The sequence below is a fragment of the Pagrus pagrus genome (genome assembly GCF_965226575.1).
Source record: "Pagrus pagrus genome assembly, chromosome: 1".
NCBI classification, from domain to species: Eukaryota; Metazoa; Chordata; class Actinopteri; order Spariformes; family Sparidae; genus Pagrus; species Pagrus pagrus.
In genome coordinates this window covers 3,948,632-3,967,645 of record NC_140185.1, presented here as the reverse complement: position 1 = coordinate 3,967,645, position 19,014 = coordinate 3,948,632, and positions in this window count along the sequence as shown.

Genomic DNA, 19,014 nt, shown 5'->3' with positions numbered 1-19,014 from the left:
CAGTCTCCACTGTCACATAGCCTCTAGCTTAAATGTCTCTCTCTTCCTCTCTGTCTATCCCTTCTGCCAGTCTTTTCTTTCTCTCCCTCTCTCCCTCTAATAGCCCTTCATTTCCTCTGCCCATTGCCCCTGCAGGCCACATGTAATACTCTGAGTGACCCGACTGGCTGGGAATACACCAAATTTGTCACAGACACACACACACACACACACACACACACCAATACAGAGAATAAGACGGTCAGCCACATAGGTCTTCTCCTGACACTAAATGTCACCTGTCAACCAAGACTGGTGGAGACAGAGGCAGGAGAGAGGGTTCAGTAAACAATACAATAGCTAACACAACTGTCATGCAGGAAAAAACACACTGCTCCTGATACACATTCTGAAAATAGAGCCAAGAATGGCAGTGCTTTAACTGTTCTATGGAGGGATAAACAGTAACACAGATTAAGCAGTTAGAGACAATTTAAACCTACCAAATAAAATATGGCTGTCCTATCAAGTGTATTGTAAAGAAACACTTACGGAAATTTAACACAGCTCCAAAATCTATCTCTTTTCTACACCTATTCCAGATAGATGTGTGGTGCTGCTCATGTTGTAGGTACCAGGTTAATCAGAGGTCATGTTTTCACCTGTGTCCATCTGTTGGTTGGTTGGTTTATCAGCAGGAATACACAAAAACTACTGAATGGATTTCCATGAAACTTGGATGAAGGTTGGGCCTTAGAATAGACCCCATTAACTTTTGGTGTTGATCCAGATGAAAGGAAAGATCCAAGTTTTCTCATTATCTTTAACATTGCCAGATGGGCACAATAGAAAAGTGGCTTTTTCTATATTTTCATTAATTTCTCACAGAGTAATGCTTGGCTCCTGATGAAAGAAATCCAGGGTACGTAGCGAGTACAAAAAAGAACAGTTGGGCATTGGCGGAGGTATGCGCTCTGCTGAGTGTCATTCTAGTTTATTACTGAAAACAGATTCCTGCTACTTTTGGTAATGATGCCGACAGTAAAGCTGCAGACTATAACACCAAAACAATTCTCTAAAAGAAGCTTGAACTCTCTAATGTGCTTAAGGAAACTGCCGAGCTATCTGTGGGTTTGTCACTACTAGTGACTCCTTTCACATAAAATACTCCATTGTTAGTTCCTTATTACTGCAGTCTTTACCTGTCATTTATATCTTCCTCAGAACCTGTCCAACTGAGTCCACCAAAGACATTAGTATCATTTCTCCATTATTTTTCCTTATACAAGTCTCTTCATTTCTTCCAGTGTTAATGCTGAAGTCTCTTCTGCAAGTAACTGTTTCTTCGATGTTTGTTGAAAGGCTGTTTCCTGCACAGATGAGCTTGAGTATTGTGTTATGATCAACTATTATGGAGTGCTATCATACGTCTTTGTGGAAATAGCTAAATAGGGGCAGGAAAAGACTACCCAATTCTTTGTAGACTGCTAATGAGGACTTAAGCTGAGCTTGATTTACTAAATTGGTTTACAAGAAACAGCAACGTACACAATGTCAGTGAACTGAAAGAATAACGAGCAAAATTTATGTGTGACACATACTTTTTTAAATTTCTTTTTTTCTTATTGAATCTCTTTGCTTATAGTCAAGACATTACAATATACAGTACAGGGGGAAAATGTTGCCAAACCGTAGAAAAAGTTAACAAAATAAAAAGAAGCAAAAAGTGAGTTGGGTTATGCTCTATTGAAGCCCTGTCCAGATAAATAATTGACAAACACGTATGCATCAGTGTTAATTTGGGCAAGGCTGCCGATAGTCTTGCTAGCACATTATTTTAAGGGATAGAGGGTCACCTGGTCAGTTGTCCCAGGGCTTAGGAGGTGTGTGATAGCATAAGGCTAGCCAACATATATGGCTCCTTTGGCTGCCAATTGTCTGGTTAGGACATCTGTCAGTTTATATCTTTTATCATGGTTTTCAATGTTATTCATGAATACAAAAACATTTGCAAATGGCTTCCGTGTAATGTAAGAAACTAAAAGAAGTTTAACTGGCTATGGAGATGAAAGTGTCAAGAGCAGAATTATAATAATAACCAAGAGCGGTAAAGAAATGAGGTGTTTAGCACATGGCAGGAGAACTACTGTATACTGTATGTTTCTGATTTCCTCTGTGTGTCTGTAAAGTTCTGAGGGAGTACTGATCCAATATCATCTCACAAGTTCTGATATCAGCACACACTTAGGCAAAGTGCGATTACAATGCAGCAAGACAAAACTCACCAGGGATATGGCTGTTCCATCACCACTCCTATCTTGTTTCATCATTGTCATAAGCACATTTCTCATCTGCCATTTGAAAACATATTACCCTTGCATGCTATCGTCCATTTGATAGCAAGAATCTCGACTTCCCTGTTTTGATATTTATGAATAGTTGCATTGGGGGATTGGACATTGTTCCCTCTCATACAAGGGTGTGTGTGTGTGTGTGTGTGTGTGTGTGTGTGTGTGTGTGTGTGTGTGCACATGGTGAGGGATGGAACAGCGTGTGTCATAAGTAACTGACCTGGGACTCCCCCATGTTTAATCTGAGAGCAAAACAGAACTCATCTGTAGGCTGAATATTGAGTGTGTGAACATTCTTGCTGTCTCTCCCTCTCTCTCTCTGTCACACACAGACACACACACACACACACACACACACACACACACACACACACACACACACACACTTATATGCCTATGCTAGTGTCAGGAGAATGAAAGTAATGTTTGCCTCTGGAAAAGCCTTTACAAAATGAACAAGAGGCCGGGTCTTCTAATAAATTACCCCGTGGGATATGAGCTTTGTGTTTCCCAGCCAGTCCTCCTCCACCTCTAAAACTACTTAATACTCTCAGCTTTGACTCATACAGTGTTCCCACAGTTTAAACTCTCTCTGTTGCCTTAAGATATGCTGTAGGTGTACATTCACTCAGTGTATTATTCTCATTACCGGTTCTAAAGCAGCCTCTGGACTAGACTTCCACAATAAATGTGAAAAACATTTGTGACACTGGCTCCTTTTGTGAAGTACTGTGGAGAAGGTGATTTGCAGTTAAGAATGTCAACCCTTACCTATCTGCCTTAATTTAGAATAATTACAAATAAGTGGATTAAGCAAACATGCTCGGCTCATGGTTACCTGAGAGGCACAGCATACATTCGAACTGTGTCTTTCATGCAGTTTGCTCTCACAATTGTCATGAAATCAGCCTCTGATTTGCTTTATCAGAAGCATTATTAATATGAAATCAGCAACAGGTCTTTTTGTGCAATTTGTGATGGAGGGAGAGCTGAAGCACTCAGTTAGGTCTGGAATAAGTCTGAAGTGAAGCCCATCCTGAAAAACAGTAGTTTGGTCATACTGTTTTCTTCTGCCCTCTACGTGGCTTCATGTCCCACTGTGAGCATTTAAAAAGCAGCGCATTCTGCCTGTCTAATATTTCTATAATATTATTATCCACGAGCACTGTCTCGAACGGCCATGATCGGATTGTTGTCCAACATGTATTTCAACTAAAAGTCAAGAGCATTTGATCGGATTTATTAATGGGAAAATTCATATTTTGCAAAAATGTCACTTGATGGAAAGAATGTTTACCAGGTCATCCTGAAGAGGGCCCAAGTCTCCCCAATGTGCACCTGTCCAAGCATATGGATGCTCCGCCTGCCATTTAAGTGTTCGCCAACAGTGGTACTGGAAAAATGTGTCAGTTGGTACATCAGATGATATACAAGTGTGTGACAATTGCTGACAACAAGAATTTCAAATATGTTTGTAGTGTTTTTAGACCAAGCCTTTTATTGAAAGACATTTACTTAGCACTAAGCATGACCTTAGTCTTTATTGACTTTATGGCAAGTTGAACCCTTTATAATGGTGGCCATCACTTTGGAGGTGATGCTGGCATCAGTATAAGGTTCTTATCAGGCATTCATCACTTCTGGCAAAAAAGAAGCTTCTTATAAACGCCTAAATCTATTGTGTTTGGGGGGAAAAAATCATCCCTTTAAACTGAATATTAATTATCACAAATTTATCAATTCAATATTAACAGTATAAAAAAACCTGAAATTAACTTTCCTAGCTTGGAGATATGAAAAAGTGGATCATTACTATTCATCGTCATTCAGCGTCTAAGAGGACACTTGATGTTCTGGCTCGTCTTTTCATTTGGTACATTTCAATTTATCTGTGAAGTTGATGAATAAACATAAGTGATTCAACAACAGCAGATCTTAGAGGGCAGACATACAAAGAGTTACCTGTCCATTGGTCTGAGGGGTAAGGACTACATACCACATGCTTGATTTTCAGCATACTGACGCAGGTCTGACATACTTGCAGACAAAATCATATTAAAAAAATAATGTTATCAAATAAACTTTCAAAAAACTTCACCTTGTTGATGAGCCTCTTCCCTTGGTCTGTGAGGATTTTCCATGCCAAACATGTACAACTTCGAAGTTTTTACTGCAGACACCTCAGCTGCTGTCTTAAATTGCAGAGGCTCAGCAAAAACCCACATTGTGTACGGGTCCATCATGGTAAGGACTAATCTGTTGTTGGATGCTCTGTCTGGCAGTAATCCATTCAAATCCAAACCAAGCACCTCCCAAGCTTCTTTTACCTGTTCACAAGCTTGTGACTAGCATGTTAATCCACATTAGTCTTTACTATGCTAAAACATGGTAAGCAGTACCTTGATGGCACATAACACTGTTGTAACAGTCTTGATGGGATCATTCAACTGGCAGAAGTGACAACGTCTGGCCTGAAAGTGAGACTAATACAGATAAATACATTTTAGAATAAAATGAATGTCTAGCACAACAAACGGCCAGTTGATGCAAGTTGGTGAGGACAATAAATGGCTTTTAACATCTTGCCAGAGGACTACAGTTGGAAATTAGCCTCTGGCTAACACTGGCACTTTTACGGTTACGTTCATTAATGTGCACTGTCCTCTTTAAATAAAGGTAAAAAAAATAAAAAATAAAAAACAATTTCTAAATATTCCGAAAGGGAGGGTTATAACATTATCACATCCTGCTGTGTTCCACCGGTAAGACATCAATTGAAAGATTGGGAAATTGTGTGGCCGTTTAATTTTATCACAAAAAGCCAAAGATGATTTCCAAATCTAAACAAATTAAGTACAGTTAACTGAAAATGTCGTTAGACTGCATTATATTTTAAACATATTGCATTTTTGTATTAAACAAACCAAGATTGTTATTAACCAGAAAGCCCCAGTTTGTTAAACCTCCATATGTAATCATTTGCAAACTAAAGCCTTTTTGAGAATGTCATCGACTTAAACATAAAATTTGTAACAGTTATTTTTTAAGTATCTCGACATGTCTTGCTAACTAGCATTACTTTTCATTTTCTTTTGAAAAGATACTTAAAGTTACTGTTCAGGATGAAATTTGAAGGTGCCTGTTTGAATTTTATTCGGCCTGTACTATCAACGTTGGAGGCAGTTTTACCTTTAAGAATTCACTTTTTTAACAACACACTGATTGACACTGACTGATTACTGCTGTCCCTGCCTGTCAGTCTTATGTTCTTCAGAATGCTTCTGTTTCCACAATTGATTCTACTGGTTATGATAAACTTGTATTTACCGCATCAATTGCTGAGATCTCAGAATGTGTTGACATCACTAAAAATACATCCAATGGGGCAAGAAGATATGGACTTTAAAGAGGTCATATTATGCACATTTTCAGGTTTATACTTTTAATTGATGTGTCTTCTGTCCATTGCTGCAGTGCCTCCAATCCCCTAACCCTTTTAGCCCAATTCTCCTGAAAAACCTAGTCTACTCTGATTGGCCAGCTAACTCTGGCATGAGCTAGCAACCCCTGCTGTTTGTTCTAGCCAGCTCTGCTGGTGTTTTTAGCTTTAAGCTAGCTGCACTTCTCCTGCGACTATCACCTGAAGAATCGCTTCTAGGGCTGCCCTAAACAGCTTCATGTACTCCTTTATACCTCGTTACTGATGAAACAGTTAGCATGGCCAGTGAATGAATAAAATGAGTACTGCAGTTTAAAAAGACATTTTCAATAGTGAGGAAACTTTAACTAATGCACAACATAGGGACTTCATTATGACTATGATGTCCCTGTGACATAGATAGTTCTACAGGTCACTAAGAATAGCAATTTGCTCATATGGGCTCCAAAGTCTTCTCAGATGGGGGTCCATGGACCCGCTGTGAGTCTGTTTGAGGCCCTGTGACATGCTTGAGCACCACAGTCTCTGAGCATCTGTATGTGCTAGCGTTTTATGTGCTTACCATTAAATGACAGACAAATGTTAGTTGAACCAGTGTGTGCGTGGAAGAAATGAGAGCTGATGGGGATAGATAAGGGTCTTGATGTGAGGAAAGAAGTTAAAAAAAGGAAGAAAAAATGACTTTTCATCTCTCCCTTGCTCTTTATCTCTCCCTCTCCCACCTCCAGTCTGTCGTTCTCCCTGTGATCATTAGGAGGTTTTAATTAAAGACTAGAGGATTATTCCAGTGGCCTGCAGTCTTTCACCTTCTCTCATCATCATTCCCACTCCTTCACTCCCATTTCCCCCCTCGCTCTATGGTTCTTCAGGTTATGGGTGTATGTATCCGAGAGAATGTCTGTGCAAGTGTGTGTGTGTGTGTGTGTGTGTGTGTGTGTGTGTCAGCGAGCTGCATTTGTTGAAGAGTGGTGATCAAAGCCTTCCACCTACAGTGCCAGTGATCTCTTTCTCTCTCTCTTTCTGTTGGCAGCAGATGTCTTAAGTCTCTCTACATGCTGTGGAGTTGTGTGAATTAGTATCAATATTAAACTCAGAGAGGATGCAGTGTGGGGTTTGTTAAAATGTTAATTTCTCAACTCAAACTTGCTAAAGAGACTTTGTTCAAACCTACTCTCAGTGCTTACAGTGTTTCTTCATATTTCATACGTTTCATATCATAAGGTATTCATTGTTTTTGCATACTTGTTTTTATCATTTATTGTGCACACATCTGTCTGTGTCCTGTCTGAAATTTGTTGACCCCATCATCCACCCCAACCCCGTCCCTACGCAGACTTTGTGACTCTCTATTACGAAGTCACACATATTTTTTTAAAGTTTGAATAATCAATTAAAATCCAAAAGATTAACCCTGTCACAATTATTGAGTCTGACTGGTTAATCAATCGACTTGTTGATTATGTTATAAATGCAATACCCAAGAAGGTGTAGTCATTGATAGATGCTGAGTTCCTAAAGGCTTTATTTCAAGAGTATACGACAGTAAAGATGAATCAGGCAACTGATTTGTGGGTTACGCCCTCTAGCGTTCCACCATCACCGCTGTGGAAACTCAGTGTATGCCACTGCCTGCTGACAGTGACAGCAGCAGCAGTAATGTGATTAAAGACATTAGACAGTGGCCCGCAGTTGCTGATGAAGGTACCTTATATAGGTGACAATTGTAATTATATTCAGATTTCACATATTAGACATTGGTTACGACAATAGCCTGAATAGATAATGAAGAAGTAAAAAAAAATACTTGACCATCTGCCACATTTCAAGTGAGTACTTTTTCATATACAAACTGTACTAGCTAGGTACCATATTCAATCAAGAGCTGCATTTAATCATTATAGACCAGTTACGTTTGTAAAAATGAAATAAATACGAACTTGTATTTTCTTTCTTGGTTTTCAAGATTATTTCATTCATCACATGGCAACAACTACTATTGCCACTACAGGTCACTCAGGTATTCTTGATCCACTTCTGGTACACATCTTGGTCTTGGTCCTGGAGAGGAAAGTGTATGGTCACAGAAAGGGGCTCTCTTCATGAGGGTTTGTGTATTTTCACAAAACTCATTCAGTCTTTTTTCCAAAGTTGAAGTTTGCCAGGGCTGTAGGAGCAGCTGAGAACTGCACAGGCTCTTCCTTATTTTCCAAACATCACTGTGAAAAGTAATGTTACAAAGAAAGTAAAGGCAAAAGTAGAAAACTGTTCACTTCTTAGGACGGTTTGCATTCAAACATGCGGATATTGTAGAGATATAAGAGATGTAATGCCGACTCTTCTACTTTCAGTATGTGCTTGGGTTTGTGTATAATATCAGGGGAGAGAGTTTTTTACGTTAAAGAGAGCAATAAGGATATTATGAGTAGTTCTACTCAGGGAGCAGCTGTGAGTTCAGGTTTAGCAGCTGTACAGGAGGGTTTGTGTAATTGTGATGAAGGTGTATAGAAGCTGCATACAGAGACTGTCAGCTGTGTGACTGATCCCAGCAGCACACACACCGCAGGGAGTGGACATACACTCCTGTTAAACACACTTGAGATTATCACTTCATATGTTACCATGAAGTGACAGACATTGAAACACACTAGCTCAGACTAAACTGCACTTGTGAGGACTTTGGATTAAATCCAAATTGTTACATCAAAATAAAGTCTTCTCGAAAGGGCAACAATCATAATGTGCTTACAGGACAAGAACATGAACACACAGCAGACAATACGATCCTTTCCTGTGTCACTTCAGCTGTCCTAAAAAAGTAGTTTATTTTTGTCAAAATCCCAAAGCCCTCAAGCACTCCATCTATCTTGAACTTCCACCCTCCATCAATTACATCGTCCACAGCGTCAGAGAAGGGTACAGCAGACACCTAATCACACACCTTTAAAGTATTGTCCTGTCTGCTTGCTTTGTCCCAAAAAAAAGAGGACAGAAAGAAAACGGAGAACAACAGGACAAAGAGAAATGAGGAAGTGGAAGGTGGGTGGGTGGTTAGGGTGCTGTCAGATGCTCCCGTGGGTGTTTGATCGGTACAGCAAGTGAAAGTCATCATTACATTGAGTCCGAAGGTGATCTTTAACGTCTGATCCGGTGTAGTGAAGAGCCGATGGAAAGAAGCCAACTTTAAATTTAGTCATTTTAGTTTTTCATCAATCTAAGCTGATGTCAGTAATTATTTTAGTATCGATCCATCCTTCATGTATCACTTCCTGTTTGTATGTGTGTGACTTTATTTTCGTCTGGAAGAAGAGACAGTGCGTTTGTATCTGTACACGCTTTAGTATGCACGCATGTGTTTCATGTCTCCACACATCGTTGCACCACGCCCTCGCACACTTCCATGGCCAGGAGGTGTTTGTTTCTCTTTTAAATGGGCGACACGCCATATGTGTGGTCATTAGTCTAAAGACCGTCCTTCAGCCGCACCAGAGGACAACGTGTCAATGAGTAGATTAACTAGCCACTGGTGTTCCCCGGCTTTACCAAAGGACCTTGAATTATAGCAACTTTCACTTTGTTTCACTCCCATCAATTTTATGGAAAATATCACACAAATCACAAATGCCATGACTGATGCATGGCTTAAGGGGAAAATACTTGAGCATTTGTTTTGAACATGCGACCACAAAAAAAACAGGCGGCAGAGCAGTGACGTGTTATTGCCAGGAAGAGAGGAAATAATTGGAAACGGAGTTCGCAGGACACAGAATCAATTTGTATGTTTGCCTTAACTCGTGTTGTGGTTCAACACAGAGGAAGTCACTGCTCTTTGCTCCACTTAAGGTTTTTAACCCCTATTAGACTGAGGCCCATCTGACACTGTGTCCTTCTGTATCTACAGTAAATTGCCAATTTGGTACCTTATGTCTGCCCCAGTCCTCTCTGTGTCCATTACAGAAGAGTCATCAGTTCAGTGCCTCATCTCCGTCACACACACATACATACAGGGACATACATCCACTTTCACAAATACATACAAACACACACACACAAGCGAACACAATCATAGTTACCAGACACCATACAGGCACAAAGAGCGAAAACACACATATTGTACAAAAGAGCTCTCACAGTCTCAGCTGTGTAAACCTACATTCATGTGTTTGTGCAGGTGATATTGGTGGATTAGAGAGACGTGGAGTGGCTCCTGTATCAGACAACAGTGTGAAATGATTTCAATGTGGAACCATGTGGAGTGTCGAGCAAATACAGAACAACGTATAAACAATGAGTCATAAGTTACATTGTACTTATCTACAAACTCACAATGGAAGAAGAATTATTAAGACTGACATAGCATTAAGAATTAATTATTATCACTTCATATATATATATATATATATATATATATGTATATATATATATATATATATGTATATATATATCATTTTAAGTGTACGCTATATTTTGAACATTGCCATCAGACAGACCTTTTCTTTGGCCCTCAACTGCACAACATCAAGTGCAGCTGTGCTTGCCGCGCACTGTATTATGCTGCACATCAGCTGTTTGGGTCAGTCTTTCAGCAGCTGTCTGTCAGCAAGGTAAAGCGCCAAAAATGTTGGTGACGGTCGTCTACTGCATGTATCAAAAAAACATAAAAAGAACATGTTATTTTGCATGAGAACTATTTTACTCAGAATTTATTTGAACTTATGTTTTGACTTTTGTACTCTCTGATGTAACGCATCTGAACTGTACAAAAGAACAACTATAAGTTAAAATCAATAATCATTAGTAAAATAATAAGTTCTTGTGTAAAATTGTAACCACAGTCATCCTCACAAATATAAAAACCCCTCTTTTGTAAACACCCATGTACACACACATGCTCTTACATAAACACCCAATAATTGAAAATACACACTTCTCTACACACACTCCAACTTCTCTGACACACACATGCACACACACAAACACACACACACACACACACACACACACACACACACACACACACACACACACACACACACACACCAGTACGCACACACATGTGGAGGATGTGGTATCCACCAGACGCAGGGCCTTACCTGGGCCCTTCTAGCCCTGGGCCTGTCACTGTGTATGGACCGACCCATTTATCATGTAATCTGGTGTGGAGAATGGACGGGGCACTATCAGCAATCTGCTATTGATCCACGCCTGGGGCCCCAGCTATTGTTCATCTGTAGCCCTCAACTGGCACCCAGCATTAATGAAAGAAACTAAACAATGCATAGCAATCAGACACCCCCCAAATCACCCCGTCTTCCCTCTCTCTGTCTTAAGAGAAAGAGGACAGGAGCTGGTGGGGGGCTGAAGAAGAGAAACAGCAGAGAAAGACAGAAAAGTTTTTTCTATGTTTGGGAGAAAACTTTTGTTATTATGTTTCTCTTTGAGAAGGTGTGAGCAGGGGGAGAAAAACACATTTATCATGTCAGAGATGGCTCATATCATCCCTGACCCTGAGCTCCAGACAACGCAGTTGATATTGAAGCCGCCTATTGAATAATGCTCAACGCCATCCTCTGCCTAGGAAATAGAGACGTATGGTAAATCGGTACAATTGAGGGCTCCAAAGACCATAGTGACTAGATTTGTGCACGTTTTTGCTCTGTATATTGGCAAAATACTGATGAAGTTGGGGTGTTCAATATCTCAGTGAGACATTGGTCATGTGATGTGCTTTGAATGCAAACATGCCAAGGGTCAAGGAATGTGTTTCGTTCAGCATGCATGAGGTTTTCTCACCCAGACAGCTGGATGGAGCTTCATTTATATAAAATTATGCTGCTCAAGTTGAGCAAATAAGCAACAAATTTAACAATCACCCCAAATAAAACGTTATTTCTGGTTTTGTTTCTTGATTGAGTCGTCAGCTAGTCTGACAGGTACTTAAATGACCTCGATGGGCAGGATTTAAAGAACAAAGAGCGTGTCAGTGTCCTCCAAAAACATCCTACATGATTATTTGTAAAAACAAAAATGAAACTTCAGTCATTATCTGCTCACCCTCATGCCAATAGAAATGTGGGTGTTTCTGGAGTTTCTGGACATTTATGGAGCTCCACAGCAATACATAGTTGCAGCGATCTCCCTTAACAACTGAAGAGACTCTTTGTTTTAAAGAGTTAAAAAAAAAAAAAAAAACAGAAAAAAAAATTCAAATGGCTCCACACAGTAGAAGGTTGCGCTTAACACCTACAGTAAAGATTGTGGCTTTGGTCACCATTTGGACCAATTTGGTTTACTTAGGGAAAGAACATCATCATGGTTACAGAAACACCTTGTCTGTTGCAACACCATCTCCTCATAAGACTAGCATGTATAATCTTAACCACGTACGTTCACCCTCTTTAGCATTTAAGCATGCTAATATTTTCAAAGGCAAAGTACAGGTTACAAAACAGCTGTGAAACTAATGACATTCCCATCAGCCTCGATGGGAATGTCATTAGTTTCACAGCTGTTTTGTCATAAACCAAACCAACAACTCAACTCACTCAAAGCCAAGTCAATGCAAAAACAAAAGCATGGCTGGGAAGTCATATTGTTAATAAAAGTAGAATGACACTATTTAATTGGTAGTAAGTGGGCCTAAAGTTTCAGGGAGTTCAATATGGACATTGGATTTGGATTTTATTATAATGTTTTAAGAGAATACGATTTAATTTTCAGTCTCTAATCCAGGGTCACCAGTGACAGACAGACTGTGAGTGTGGAGGAAGCTTCCTTCAGACCCACTGCCCTTCAGCCTACTTACTAACTACTAACAAAATAGATTCTGGTGAATCTTCATGTTTAAGAAGCCCCATCAAAGAACACCCGTGTGTGTTTAATTCCCTGTAGGCTGATACACAGTACACATACACACACGTGCATCGATACAGCGTTTCAGAGAGTTATGTCCTTCCAGATAAATAAAAAGATGTTGCACCTGTGAGATATAAAAGTGTACCTGATCTGGACCAATCAGGGTGTAGTGTGGAAGAATCTGGGCCATTTTCCAGAGCTTCTGTTTCCAGGCAGAAGAGATGCTGATCTGTCCGTGGAGGCTCCATTGTCATGTTGCAGCAGGAAGTATGCCAGCTAGTAAAGCACAGGACCCACAGGACTTGTGAATGTATCTGTCGCTCCTGTCATGAGATAGTAACGTTCATCCCGGACCAAAATATACTCAAAAACACATCATCATACGTTTATACTCTCACACAGAGACCAGCACAGTTCATACACAAATAAGGTCCATTGATAAAAAAAAAAAATTTAAATTCCCTCAGTCACTGAATAATCACATACACACTGCAATGGTGAACACACTTCTGCCAAACTGTTCTGGTTTACTGTCTCTCTGTCAAATCTGATCAAACTGCAACTATACACTCTTGATAAAACAGATGAGCTGAGGTTCCTTTGTTTGTTTTGTAAACCTTTTATGGAAAGTTAAAACACTAAAACAACACTGATTGTTGCTTATTTAGTCATGAAAATGTTACATTATAGAGAAATAGAAAATAGAAAACGATTTAATGCCAAGTTTTTAAAGCTGCCTCAGTTTTAGTTCATTAGAAATGGCACAACATTTTTAAACATTTATGTTTACACTTCAGTGGAAAGGTATTTGTCATTATTGACATTATAATCTAAATATAAGGTTAAGCTCTCAACTGCATTATTCTTTCCTTAGCAGATGGAGAACGCTGGAGTTTCAATCTTTCAACATATTTCATACAAATTTTAATCAAACCACTGATTGGGAGCTGCTATCTATCAAAGTTATTAAAGCTTTGGTTGTTAACATTGTAGAAACCAGTAAGAGCAAGGTACATTTTAAAAATCATCCAACTGAAAAAATCCCATCCTCCTCCCCTCAGGCCTCCCCTCAGAGCAGCGTAGTGTTGGAAAATGTACTTACTACCACTGCTCGGCTGGAAAATGTGTGTTCACACTTAGTTCACTACATACAACAAACTGTCTTATATTTTTTAGTCTAATAAATACAAAAACAACTCTGATAAATACCACAGTCATATAATCACAAGCAAAATAACTGTCACGAACATACCTCAGTTTGAAAAGGCTACCCAACCTGGCAGTTAGTGGTCACTGCTATGGTTGTGTGCCTTGTGTTAACTGGGTTAGTGGCCACATGAGTCTGTTGCCGCTGCAGCGGCTCTCTTCAGCTCAGGGACATCTGTCGGCCTGGCTCTACTCAGTTTGACCCGGCGCAGCAGCGCGGCACGGCTGGGGTTCTGCTTTTCCATCACAACCTGCTTGAAGGTGTGCCTTAAATCAATGTCCCAATCCCTGCAGCACTATTGAAGGCTCACCGCTAACAAAGTGGCTCAGCTAATTCAGTTTCATTTCCTATAACTGTGTCACGATAAAAGCCCTCATTATTTAGTCATTTAAAAGCTTTTAATATGAAGCAGCATTACAGGAAACATGTTTTCAGCAGCAGTAACTAAACACTACTCCTGAACCAGCTGAAAGTGAACACGATGAAACAGTAAAACAAAGCAGATGTTTGAAAGAACAAACAGGACGAGAGAAACTGAAGAGATTCAGTAAGAAACTACAAAAGTACTGAGAGCTGAACACAGACTTTTAAAAACGTCTTTCTCTCAGGTGTCCTGCACAGACATGAGTGGCGTATCGATTTTAGGGGGAGAGGGTTCTTGTTACGCTGCAGTTGCGAGACGTCACCACGGCCCACTTGGAGGCGGGGCGGCCTCCACTTGGCTCTACTACGGAGCAGGTCCATCAGTGGCGTGGCTCGGCTCAACTCGCAGCAGTAAAACTGGTGAGGGAAAAGCAAGTCAGCGCGGCTCGGTTTGACTCACTGTGGCCAAAAGTGCTAGAGGAAAAACTGTCATCACTGACCGTCAACGACCTCAGGTGTCACTCACATGTAAGAAAACAGCTAACATTATCACAATCAATGTGAATAATGATGAACATGGATGATGTTGGTACTCACTGCTGTCAGTGTAGCATGTTAGTATTGGTAAATTCTTGGCCGCAGTTCCACTTTTTCTGATAACCATTCTGATCAAGTCCAGTGAGTGCACGCTGTTTGCCAGGTACATCGGCAGACAAGCAAGGTTCAAGATACGTGCTAGCCAATGGGAGCCAAGCTCTCATGAGGTAGGATCTGAGCTCCCGTGAAAGCAGTATAAATAACATTACAATTACATTTCAAACTTCCATTATTTTAATCACAAATAATGCATTTTTCAATGTAATACAAATTTTTAACATTAATGATATAAATAGGTTAAAGGAAACGTGTTTTCCAAAGGAACTACGCTCCATATTCTCTAGATGACAGTGACAATGACCACGTACATCTCTCTCTCTCTCTCTCTCTCTCTCTCTCTCTCTCTGGGGTGTGCGCTACATTTTCATATTTAAATTAAATAACTTGTTGTGATCTACTTGATACAAGTTTTGCTAGAAGTGAGCTGCTGTGTGTGCGTAAAAGTCATGGACATGGACCACGTCATGAAGTGAAGTCACTGTAACGGCAATATCCCAGACTGCCTTACAGATCGCGGGGTTTTAAGAGTTTTTGAGGAGGAGAGTTTGTCAGACGGCTACAGCTAATTTTAAACCATTGTTGCATTCTTGTAAATTCAGCCATAAATACAATACATTTAGATGTTTCTATCCAGTTTGTCGCAGCAGTGTTGTGAAATGGTGTGTAATGTGTTATATTATTGTGTTTAAAGTGCATTCTGTCAGAGTCTTACCTTCAAACAGCTGTTTGAAACAGTGTGTTCAACTGATAACTGCATGTCAAGACGTGTTTAATGCCAGGCGCAAGTGAGTTGGTCCGCTACTTAAGTTTTTTTGTCTCAACACTTTCATCAACCCTGTTTTAAAGCACAGCGAGCAGCTGTCCTTAATGAAAAATCTCAAACCCACGGTTAGCACAGAACCAGCAGTACACAAAGTTAGTGAATAGTGGAGCATTTAGCAGCTAAAGAGCCAGACGAGTGTTACCCTACAGGAGCTGATGAGGGCCAAACAGAGCCAAAAGGAGAGTGAATATTGGACTTACACTTGTCAGGTGGACACAAACACAACTCCAAATGTATGCTAATGTTGCTCTGTGACTGCTGGATGTGTTATAAGCTAAATGGTTGCTTCAGGCATTTTATTTTGAATATCAATTTGTTTTCCTGGCGTGCTCCTACAATGAATGCTTTGTCATCCCACAGCTTAGTCTGTCTGGTTGGTTGTACACAGATCTCTACAGTATGTGGAAGTAGTCTCTCTCTCTCTCTCTTTCTCTCTCTCTCATAAAGCAGTGTGATTGCCCATAGCATCACCATCTGCCAGCTAGCACGAGGTGAAACGCTAAGCACTCTAGTGGGATGAATGAGTGATAGGAGCACAAGTGCTGCGAGTGTGTAAGTATGTGGGTGCTCCCACGTTATCCACACACAGACACTCATACACACACACGCACGCACACACACACACACACCTATCGTCACCGTTAACCCTGGTGTAAACAGCTCAGTCTTATCGTTGCTGCTATGTCAGTCTCCCAGCAGACAGACAGATGGGGGAGCAGACAGAAAGAGAGTCAGTGAGTTCGCCAGCTAGTGAGACAGAGAGGTATCCTAAATCACACTACAAGACTTTTAAATACAGTTTATCCATGGTGAGTGATTTTCAAGATTGTGAAGAGTCTGCAGCGATCTGTGCAAATTAGGTCTGATCTCAGTGAACAGTCAGCACACGTTGCTGCATCTTGCTCTGTGTAAGGATTCAGTAGTCAAGTTTCCTTCAACCTAACTGAACATTAGACAAGTCAGTTGTTTCGAAACTGCTTGGTTTCCAGCTGGAACCTGAAGATTCGGAAGATTATCCTGTGGTATAAGCTCATTATTCATCACAATCAGAATGCATTGCTGTGAATGTATCAGTGAATACTCAGCCATGGAGTGTCTGAGTAATCTAGTACAATTTTTAAGTTTCGTGGTGGTTTTCCAGCTTAGAGCGGACAGCTACTAGAGAACTAGAGTCGAACAGAGAAGGTGGAAAAAATACTGTAGCGTAGACTGTAATATATTAAGTCACTCAGTCAATGTCGTCGGCACATGGGGCTGAACACACCTCCACTGTGTATCTTGCCTTGTTTCACAGCCACTTACCAGTTAACTTTAAAGAAAACAAGCAAAATTAAATACATTAAAAGAAGCATGGAGTCCCAGGGGACGTGCATGTCAGACTTAAATGGCCCAATTTTTTATGTTATGGTGGACACAGGGTAACACAGTGTCACCTCTGCATTAGTCAGCCTCTCGGTGAGGATGTCTGATGTGTGCCAGACAGGGAGGCGAGGAGTGACTCCAAGATGCCACTGGATGCATTTTGCTCCGTCATCTGGCAATCACCACTGGCTGCGTTTTGAGACTGGCACGGCGCAGCACTGGAGTTCCCACAGTAATCGCATAATCACAAGCGACCGCAGTTATAGGTATGTGTTGTAAACACAACAACATGAAGTGTTCCCGACTGAAGGATTAGAAGAAGTGTTTGTATTTGTCTCTTTTTTGAGATTTTTTGCTGGTGTCAACACAGTGTTTTATTCTGAAAATTACCCAGATGTTATGTTGTTGTTTCGGTGTGTGACGTCCTGTCTGCTCTGTGCTGAATTTGGCTGAATTGCTGCACCGTGCTCCAGCAGAAATAGAAGCCCTGTGTATCTACTCTGGACGGGTCCGGACTCAGCTCTGCTGCCGTGGCGGAGCCTTGACCGGACACGTATCTGGTGGAATTTATCCTTGAGTATCTCTGGCCTGCATCTCCCTATCAGTACTGATGAGTTGACAGATAGTTGTGATGTAGCTTTTGTTTTTGAGAGCTATCCAAGCCACCAGGAGGAGCGTCAGATGTAGTGGCCAAACCATGTAATTACAACGTCACGTGATGCACTGCAGCCCAAAAAGACTTTTTCCCATAAGCTAACATTGCGAAAGATGGGGCTGTAAAACGGTGGATAAAAGAGAGCGTCACAACCCCCACGAAATGACTTCTTTCTAGAAGTCTAGAAGAGCAGCACAATTCAATTATTTTGTGCCCATTCAAGATAGCCAGCCCCGGATGGTATTCAAGTGTTTTTGGCTTCATGTACCACTGGGCAGCTTTCATAGGAATTAGTGGGGCTCCGCCTCCAAGGCTGTGTCCAGTACTAAGAGGTCAAGTAGATAGTCTTCATAGCTAGCTCACAACATTTTTCGGATATGTTGTGGCAACATGACTGGGTTATTTTGACAAGGTATTAGACATTATTAGAACCGCTAACTGCATTGCTAACTGAGCTAACTAGCTAGTGACAGCTACTAATACAATTAGCAGGCATTAGGGGTTAGTTTTGCAACAAGTAAAGTTATGTGTCTATCAGGAAATGCCGTAAATCAGCAAGAGTTCAGGAAGAGCAGCGAGGAAGAGCAGAGAGAAAACCAGAAAGTATGTTCTCCATAAATTAGGATCCAGATCAGAGTCCTGGTCAGAGCTGCTGTAAATCACCTCGGTAAGAAAAGACGGACTGAGTGAGTCTGTATGTTGAACATGTGTGATCAGAATTCTGAAACGTTCCCTGTTTAGATTGAAACTTTTGTTGTCGGCTTGTCTCCCAGTACAATTTACGGACCACAACTAGGCTTCTCTCAAGAGTGTAAACTTACATCAGGGATAGCCAAAACTGTGCAGTGTACAGAAGCCGTAAGTCAGTGGTTAAGTCAGGCAGACAGACAGTCAGGAGGTAAGTCAAACAGACATAAAGTCAGTGGGTAAGTCAGACAGACAGTCACGGGTAAGTCAGACAGACATGTATCCTCCCCCGTGGGCTCCAGGGGAAGGGGCTGTGGGAGAGGCAGCAGCCAGAAGATAAGGCTTTCACGTGGGGCTGCTGTCGTGTAATTCTCCCTTTAATACAGCCAGGCCCTGGTTCTCAGCTCAGCCCTGATCTGCACAACCTCTCCTGAGACTCAGCTGTCACAACCCTACCCTGCCACGACTCTGAGCAGCCACACACACACACACACGCACACACACACACATACAGGAAGGTGCTTAAGCGTTTGTATGTGTGTGTGTGTGTGTGTGTGTGTCAGAGAAGGAGAGCAAGTTCTGAGCCATGTGTGTCATTTTCCATGAGAAGCTCAGGCAGGCTGAGGCTAAAGCCAGACA